General features: G+C 50.5%; 1 protein-coding gene across 2 annotated transcripts in view; it reads right to left on the bottom strand.

The window, feature by feature from the left end:
- The window catches only part of LOC137428967 (autism susceptibility gene 2 protein homolog), a 243,157-nt gene that overhangs the window by 210,629 nt on the left and 22,528 nt on the right, over window positions 1-10,000 (bottom strand). The window lies entirely within an intron of this gene.

Raw genomic sequence — 10,000 nt, 5'->3', positions numbered from 1 at the left:
ATAAGTGTTAGTATCATAATAGTACTGTATTATTGCAAAATAACACCTTATTGTGAGGTGGTTGTTGGAGGTTTGGGTGATGATGATCGACGATGGTTGCCATAATGATCATAATGATCTGGGTGGGAGCCATAATGATCGACGTAAGCTCACTTGATAGCAGCATGTTTGGAGATGGTGACAGGTGGCAGCTCATGCCACGCGTGTATATAAATTAAATTGTAATTAAGCAAGGTAATAAGGAATAAGGAAAACGAATAAAATCTTTGGGAAAACACCAGCCACGATCGCGTAAATGCGAAACACACCCTCGCGTTGGGGAGGTTTTGACGCATTTAATTCAGCGCGTAAATTGGAAACCGCGTTTGTGGAAGCCGCGTTGGAGGAAGTTTTACTGTATTAGTGCTGGGCGATAATCATGATTTAGATTTACTATTGTGATAACGATAATGCAGTTTTATTATCACGATAGGTGCTGAGCATGCACAGTCGGTAGAACACACCTTGGACCCGGATATTGACGGTGTATTGACTGCTTTGAGCAGTAGCTGTGTTTAGTTTTTCTCAAAATATATACCCGAATGACATGCAGCTGTATAAATAAAGCAGGCGATATAATATATTTTTACGGCCCGGGGTTCAGGTCTACTGCGAGGGGGTTAGCCTCCGTTCCCTCCCGAGCTTACCAGACCTCAGGCTGCCACGCACAAATAACTTCATACTTCGGCAGGTTGCGAACCAGCAACTACGAATGGCAATTGGTCCGTCGCGCGATAGCAGTGTCCAATCATCCAACACCGCTTACCTGTACAACGTGACGGTTCCAATCGGGGAACGTACCCTCTGGCAGTGTACCACTTTTGTTCCTGGGTGGAAATTTAGACGGCCGAGCAACCTTTGGTACCCGCCGGGCTGATGCTGATTTTGTTATGGCCGATCACTACTCTGGGTGAGAGCAATGGTGCCGGACCAATGAAGGAATGGCCATTCACGGACAGTAGGAAAGGAAACATTTGACGATTCGATTTATTTACAAGTATTTACAGTGAACTTATCGATAGGAAAGAAAAAAGGACGAGAGGCAGAAACTTAGCTTATTCTATGCCTTATGACGATTGCAACAAATAAACACAACATGGGCGCCCAGCACACATTCACGGGGGAGGGGGAGGGGAAACGAACGTTGGGATCCTGTTAGCAAAATGCTTAGGATTTTACCAGGACGTTGTTGTGTCCCACTGCAACGACCTAATCTTGTCATCACCAACGAACACCATGCCGGAAAGATGGCCGCCCCCAGCATGAGGACGAAGAGGAAAAGGCGATTCCCAGCATGAACACGAGCAGGAAAAAAAAGCATCGGAAACGAGAGAAAGAGAAAGAGAAAGAGAAAGAGAAAGAGAAAGAGAAAGAGAAAGAGAGAGAGAGAGAGAGAGAATGTCTTGATCTCGTGCAGAGTAAGAGTACGTCGTGGCCTCGTGCAGAAAGAGAGTCCGTCGTGCACACGTGCAGCAAGAGGGAGCAGAGAGAGAGAGGGAGACCGGCTGGCAGGCCACGTGCACAGAGTGAAATAAACGCGCACAGAGCGAACAAAGTCCCAGGCCTTTCTGTCCAGGCCCCCACTGAGGGTGGTGGGCTGGTCGAGGTTTTTCGGTCTCCCGATTGGTGGAGTTTGTCACCCTGCCCCCACAAGCCCTCTCGAAGGGACTTTTACCATGACTCTTTGGCGAAGGGACTTTTATTGTGATGCTCGTTGGCCCCTATGGGACATAAGGCTGCCTCATCTCGTGGACTCCCGCATGACAGGTACATTTGAGCACACACTTGGATGGTGTGCTTTTGAGCCTGCATGCTCTGCCTGGCAAATTATCCCCTTATGAGTGGAGGGCCTCGCTTCTCATCTCCAACACATAAAGACATACTAACCCATATAACGAGAAGGGACTAAGATAATGTTCTGCTATGAAATAACTATTCTAAGGGACCTGCATGGTGGTTGCTATTCCTTTGTAGCGGTTTCCAAAAACCGCAACAATATGGAATGTAATTCTCCAAGATGCAATTTAAATGGCATATCATTAAAAAATAAACATTAAAACAAACAACCAATTAATGATGCTCCGGTCCATTTGAGTTTGCTTTGTCTGTGCGTGAAGTTGAGCACTCAAAGCATCATGTCATTTTCTCATGGCCATGTTATTTTATGTCTGTTTATTCTTGTTTATGGTATCATGATATTATCGTGCTAATGAGGTCCATTATCGTGATATAGATTTTTCCATCATCACCCAGGCCCAATATATTTAAGAAACAGGAAGTAAATTCCTGCGTGGGGCTAGTGTGAAAAAATTCTGACTCAACCCGGGACTCGAACCCAGGAACTCATCACTTACGCGGTGACAGCACACTGAGCTATTGAGTCTCCAGGATTCACGAACCGGCTGTCCATGACTGACGTTCGACTAAATGTGGCACAGGAATGTGAAATTTATTGGTTCCATGCTTTAGCATTCACTGTTTGCGCATTGTTGGTTTGCTCTTTGCTTCCCACCCATGTGTAGCATGGGTATCTCACTATTGTGTATGTATGTATGTATATATATATATATATATATATATATATATATATATATATATTGTTGCGAATATGGAATTTGGCCTCCATATCCGCTTGTAAATATTCCCCTATTTCCCCAATACTCCCCAACTATCCCCAATCCCCCATTCCCTAGTCCCATTGTCTGTAAACAACACTCTGTAGAACCGACCTTCCCCTTTTTCCCCCATTAAATGTCGTGCCCAGGTCCACCGCATCTCACGTAGACAACTTTCGGACATCTTGCTAGTTATTCTTAGTCTATGTCAGTTAAGGACTCCTTTCCATTAATTCTGACTCTTCGTTGCACCAGAATGTGATTATATGGCACCAGTAGTGAGTTTAGGACCTTTCCCATACCTCCTTCCATCTTCTTCCCCAAACAACAACAACAACAACAACTACAGCTACAACAACAACTACAACCACGGCGCGCGGGGGGAGTGTGCGTCCTCCCACCAGCTCGGTTAGCCGCCATGACCATGCGCTCCACGGGGTTACCACGAAGGGGCTGGCTGTCAGCTCCTCGTCAAGGGCGGAGCCTGGTAAACCCCCCGCACGCACCCAATGAGAAGCAACGTGCCGATTCCACGAGGCGGAACTAACGAGCCGAGGGCGTGTCACTCCCCGCCGGATATACGAAGCGACTCACCGGATGTGAGGTCAGATGCGCCCCCAGCTTGAGACGACAAGACGCCACCTCGAGCGCTGTGAGACCTCCCGCATCTCTGGACCGGACCGAGTCGATTCTGTCCCTGAGCCCAGGTGCACCTGGAGCCATCGATCCTGCCTTTCCTAGCCATCAATCCCCGTGTGAGTCAGCCTTTTGTCCCGTTTATCTGTCGTCTGTTGGGGTTAATATAAGAGTGTGTCTAAGTGCTTGTCTTTCTATGCTGTACCTCTCGTCCCTGTAATCTGACCTTCCGCCCTAATATAATCTCCTCCGGAGGTCTTGAGAACCGTATCCCTGGTGTCGTGTCATTTTAATCCCAGCTGTGTGTCTTTTCCTTCATTGACCTAGCATAGCGCGATTAGTCAACGTTCGGGTATAATCGGGTAACTTGTGCAGACGTGGTCATACCAAACCGCTCGGTAAATAACATCTAAGCCACGTCTGTAACAATTGGTGTCGAGGAGTGGAATTCGAACCCGGGACTAAATTTATTAGGCCCAAATTTGTAGTAGAGTCGATTCGGAGCGCGTTTCCCGCGCGAAATTATAACGGCGAAATTTGATTTTGTTATACGGAAATAAAAACCCGAATTTTGAAAGTCGCGCTATGGCAGACCAAGACAGCTGGGGTCCGGTAGTGGAGAGTGAGGCAGGGTCGGTCCAGGACCAAATTGAGGGACGTGAGGAGAGCGAAGCAGCGAGGGTAGCAAACGCACAAAATGGCGCCTCGCTGGTCACCGCGCCCGCGACCGTAGCAGCGCCACCGATGGATTGGGGCCTATTTATGGAACAAATAAAGGCGCTCATGGTACGGACAAGTGAAGACCTGAGGAATGACTTGGGGGGCCAAATGGGGGTAATGGGAAACCAAATGGGGGTAATGAGGGACGAAGCGAGGGGTACTGGTGAGGGATTAGACAATAATTTTAAGGGACTAGACGAGAAATTTGGGAAATTAGACAATAGATTAGGGGAAATACAGGAGGGGTTAATGGGGGTAGAAAATAGAATGGCTGCCCAGGAGAATCAGATAGAGGGAGTGAAAAATGGGTTAGAGGGGTTAGAAAACAGGATGGAAGGCAAATTGAGGGACATGAGGGACCAAGCGGAAAGGGAAGTTAACCAAATGGGGCAGCAGATAGAGGGGGTCAGAATGGGGGTAGAAACCAAGCTGGATGCTCACAGGGAGGAAATGGAGCAGATGAGGGTGGCATCTGGGCAGGAGATGCAAGTGATGGGAGAGGAGATCAGAAGAGGAGTGAGTGAGGAGGTCGGAGGAGTGCGCGAGGAGGTGAGGCACTGTAAGGAGCACATGGAGAAGGAGGTGAGAAAGGGGACTGTAAAGTTACAAGGGGGCATAGAGGACCTGACGCAGGAGGTGGAGCAGCTGACGGTGGGACAAACGGAGTTAGTGGAGCAGGTTCAAAGGAACACTGCGGTATTAGGAGGTTTAAAAGCGACACAAAACGACATAAAAAACGACTTGATAGCGACAAAGAGGGAATGTCAGATGGTACGTGAGGGACTGACAACGAGGTTGGACGAGGTGATAGAGGTAATGGAGACGAAGGACCGGCAGGTGAGGACGCACCTGGAAACGGTCAAGGTAGCCTTAGAGGATGAGCTTGAGGAGACGTACCGGGGAATAAAAGAGGTGAAGCACAAATTAGAAGAAGTGGAAGAAGGGATGAGCGAAATTAAGAAGCGACGGAGAGGGGATAAGAAAGAGATAAAAGAGGAGATAAAAGAATTGGTCCAAAGTCTGTGTTTGGATCGTGATGATGTGCTCATTAACCGGATGAGGGATTCGCAGGTGATGGAGGAGAAGCGAAGAGGAAGAGGACCCGGTGTAAGTGGTGACCAATATGGTCGTGCGTATGATGCGCCAGGGGATTTAAGAAGCTTGGGGGTCGAGATAGACCCGGGTGTTCGTGAGAGGCCGTTGGTGAAGTGTGCGACAGGTCTGGTGTGCGAAAGAGGAGGTGTGCGAGAAAGTCCGACTCTGGGGTGTGTGAGGACAAAGTGCGTGCCAAGGAGTGAGGGTGCTGGCGAGAGTGAGTCGGTCGTAGCGTGTGTGCGAGGGAGCACATGGAAGCGCGGTGTGGTAATTGTTACAGAGGGTGTGACGGGAGAGTGTGCGCAAGAAAGGTGTGCGCGAGAAAGGTGTGTAACGGACAGGTGCATGGGGAAAGAGTGCGCTGTCGGGAGTAAGGGTGAGTGCGTTGTCAAGAGTGGAGGGGAGAGTAGTGAGAGTGACAAGGAGCGTGAGTTGGTTGTGACAGGTGAGCGAGGATGTACACCTGGGATGGAAGGATGCACACCTGGAATGGTAGAGCGTGAGTGGGAATGCACGCTGGAGTTGGTGGTGAGGCACGTGGTTGGGTGTGCGAATGAGGGCACACCTGTGATTGTCACAGAGGAGGTGACCGAGGAGGGGGTGCGAAGAGGTGTGTTGGTGAGGTGTGCGACCAACGAGTGTGTGCCAAAGTGTTCGGTGGTCAGGTGTGTGACCAAGGCTGTGAGTGGAATGAGTGTACCGAGGTGTGTAAGGAAAGGTACGAGGAGCATGGAAACGGCTGGATGTGTGAGCAAGGAACGGGCTGCGGGGTGTAAGCATCCAGGTGAAGCATCGACGGTAACCAGGTTAGAGGTTAGGTCGACTTTTAGCCGAAGCGGGCCCTCGGTGCGTGCCGGGCCTCGCTTTGAACGGCCGCGTCCAGGCTCCACTAGGTGGAGCGGGCAGCTGGATAGGAAGGGTCGTCATGGCGACCACGTTTTGTGGAGACGTGCCGGCAGGTCGAGATCGGGACATTGGATGGCTCCACGCCGAGGTGGTGCGTGGGATCTCGGCCCGGGTAAGCCCCCGTCCCTGCACCGAGTGCCGGACGCATCCTGCCGCCGGCACAAAACAACCAGCATCCATTGCTTGGCTTTACGAAGCCGGGCTTTGGACAGGAATTGGCGCACCGAGAGGCATTATTGAGTAGACTGGGTGATGAGGTTAGTGTTTTGGACCCAAAATTGGAGAAAAACAAAATTTGATGATTGGCAAGGGATTGGCAGTAGTGATTGGCAGATGATGGGTAGTGATTGACAAATTTTTGATTTGTTGAAATTTGATGTGCAAAATTGGTAGTGAGCGATGGGCCCGGTGGGTAAGGGTGGCATCCCTGCCACCCTTCCCATGTGGGGGCAAAGGAGCACTAGATTATGGGGTGTATGGCAGTGAAAACTAGCCCGGGTGGGTTAGGTTATATTGATAGGGATCTAGAGAAGATGACATTAGGTGACGTTAAGGTTAGTTAGTGACTGATACCTGTAGTGGGGACGCAGGTAGTTTAGTGTGGATGATAATGACGAGGGAGCGCAATAGTTTAAAGGGACGACTGGGACGCGCAAGTTTCAGAAGGGAGTAGTTAGCTGAGATGATGCCGTGTGTGTGAGCATTGAACGGGTGTGATTGCACAGGTGTGCAACTGGACAGGTGTGTGGAGCAGTGTGTGAGTAGTGAGTGTTGTGGATCAGCGCGAATGCGCTTGGGGAGAGAAGGGTGCAGGTGGCACCAGGTGTGAAAACACAGGTGTGCAGGTACAGGTGTGTGGAGAGAGTTGGAGTAAGTGGTACGGAGTGGTGTGCATGGTGCGAAGGTGTGGATGGGGGAAGAGTGGACCCTTTTCACGAGTACCCGGGGCGGGTAGTGTAAGTGTTAGGTAGAGGGTACAGGTAAATTGTGGTTGGATATTGGCATCTGTGGTGCGGGTGACAGAATGGTATTGTGAATGGGTGCATTAGTGTTGTGGAAATGGCTGGGCGTGTAGCCTGTTAGTGTGTGTAGTTGGTTGGGCACTCCACCACTGTGAGGATGTCGGCCAGGTGAGGCCGCAGGTGGGCTCTGGGAGCCGGTAGAGTTGTGGATGGGGCCCGAGGATCCGGAGGATGGACCCGGGTAGCCCAGTGCCAGAGAGGGCACCGAGTGGGGAGAGCGCCAGAGGGCCTTCCCCAGGTAGTTAGGTTAGGGTAAGGAGCAGGTAAGCTCGGAGGCAACTGCAGTGGTGGAGGTGTGCAGGTGGGTAGACCCACTGGGAGAGGTACACGCCACAGCCCAGAAATTGTGCGAGGGCACCGGGAGATGAATCGGGGGAGTGAGACCCCAAATTGAAAAGCACCACAGTTTGGCCAATGGGAATTGGTTTTTAGAACCCATAGTGTAAGAGGGCCAATGGTTTGGCCGGAGAAAGACCCCGGGTAGTGTAAAGTTGTTAAAGTCATTTAGGAAATAGTTAGGATTGATGAACCTGTCGCACCATACGCAGCCACTTACCTGTGGTGATGATGATGACTCCACACCTGTGTTTTCTTTGTTCTGTGTGCAGGAAATGAGAATTGCTGTGAGGATTTGTGAGACGCATCACGACGTGGATGAGACATTGGGGTGATTCCATCTCTCCCTCCCTAGGAGGGACTGATGATGAATTGGTAATGGCAAATTGTGATGTTGAGTTGGAGATGGCAAATTTTGATGAGAGTTGAAAATGGCAAATTTGATTGGTTAGGAGGGAGCGAAGACGAATTTGGTTTATGGGAGGAACGGGGAAGACAGTAGGGATGTTTGTTGATTTGTAAAATAGATGTTTATGGGTAGTGTTGTGTTTTGTGGATACAGTAAGGGGTAAGGGAGGGGCCATGTAGGTTACCTGGTGGGGGGGGGGGGAGCGTACGGTAGGAACGTACCTGTCTCACCTGGTTCCCATGTGCCCCCAGTGTGCATTACCTTGCATTGCGTGCACTTTTGCGCCCTTACCACCTTACTCACTTGTCTGCTTCTTTTGTCTCCCACCTCCGAGGATCTGGCTTTGGGGTAGAGAGAGAGGAGAGAGAGGTGCTGGCTTCGCAGTTGTGGGCCTGCACTTTCGCTGTTTGCTGCTTGGATCGATACACCATATGGACCGCAATGTTTGTGGCCACCCACAATGGACCGCAGCTCTTTTGCGGCCAAGCACCACCCGTGGAAGGACCTATGGGTCAACGTGGCACCTATGCCAAACAGGTGAACCACTAACAGTTGGCCCCCTGACGGCCACAATAAAGAAATGGACGCGGTTGGCGCCTTTCTTTATTTTTAAAAGAAGTAAGAAGGCCAAGTGCACCACACGAAGGCAAGACCAGCGGCAGAACATCGGCCGGCTGCGACACCACACAATGATTTATAGACACTTTATTGGTGCACCGGATGGTGCTCACTGTGTGATGGGGTGGTGCTTGATGCTTGGAAGGGGTGCTCTGCACATTATTAAAGGCCGTAGGCCACAGAGCACTCGTGGGTTGGTGTATCGATGCTAGCATGCGTGCTCTCTCTATGCATAACATCTGCATGTGTTCCTCCAAAAACAGGTCCTGGATCGTAGTGTAAATATCAGCGTAGTCTTGTGTAAATAATGCTCCCTACCGGCTGTATGTTTAGTTTGAGGATTCTTTCCGGATTCGGTTATCCTGTGGGTGTGTTTCTGTGAGGAGAAGGGTGCAACGTCGCAGGGGGACATATTTACTCATTTGTGAATATCTGTAAAACTGTCGCACTCAGGGTAGAGTTAATAGTAGAGGGAACTACATTGCGTGCCACACTAAAGTAGGTAAAAATTTATCGGGTCGGGACGCCCCGAGGGTAGAGAAGGGTGCAATGTTGCGAATATGGAATTTGGCCTCCATATCCGCTTGTAAATATTCCCCTATTTCCCCAATACTCCCCAACTATCCCCAATCCCCCATTCCCTAGTCCCATTGTCTGTAAACAACACTCTGTAGAACCGACCTTCCCCTTTTTCCCCCATTAAATGTCGTGCCCAGGTCCACCGCATCTCACGTAGACAACTTTCGGACATCTTGCTAGTTATTCTTAGTCTATGTCAGTTAAGGACTCCTTTCCATTAATTCTGACTCTTCGTTGCACCAGAATGTGATTATATGGCACCAGTAGTGAGTTTAGGACCTTTCCCATACCTCCTTCCATCTTCTTCCCCAAACAACAACAACAACAACAACTACAGCTACAACAACAACTACAACCACGGCGCGCGGGGGGAGTGTGCGTCCTCCCACCAGCTCGGTTAGCCGCCATGACCATGCGCTCCACGGGGTTACCACGAAGGGGCTGGCTGTCAGCTCCTCGTCAAGGGCGGAGCCTGGTAAACCCCCCGCACGCACCCAATGAGAAGCAACGTGCCGATTCCACGAGGCGGAGCTAACGAGCCGAGGGCGTGTCACTCCCCGCCGGATATACGAAGCGACTCACCGGATGTGAGGTCAGATGCGCCCCCAGCTTGAGACGACAAGACGCCACCTCGAGCGCTGTGAGACCTCCCGCATCTCTGGACCGGACCGAGTCGATTCTGTCCCTGAGCCCAGGTGCACCTGGAGCCATCGATCCTGCCTTTCCTAGCCATCAATCCCCGTGTGAGTCAGCCTTTTGTCCCGTTTATCTGTCGTCTGTTGGGGTTAATATAAGAGTGTGTCTAAGTGCTTGTCTTTCTATGCTGTACCTCTCGTCCCTGTAATCTGACCTTCCGCCCTAATATAATCTCCTCCGGAGGTCTTGAGAACCGTATCCCTGGTGTCGTGTCATTTTAATCCCAGCTGTGTGTCTTTTCCTTCATTGACCTAGCGTAGCGCGATTAGTCAACGTTCGGGTATAATCGGGTAACTTGTGCAGACGTGGTCATACCAAACCGCTCGGTA

The sequence above is a fragment of the Myxine glutinosa genome, chromosome 6 (assembly GCF_964187855.1).
Source record: "Myxine glutinosa chromosome 6, kmMyxGlut1.1, whole genome shotgun sequence".
Taxonomy (NCBI): domain Eukaryota; kingdom Metazoa; phylum Chordata; class Myxini; order Myxiniformes; family Myxinidae; genus Myxine; species Myxine glutinosa.
Note: the sequence above shows the minus strand (reverse complement) of the source record. Positions and strands in the feature narration are given on the sequence as shown.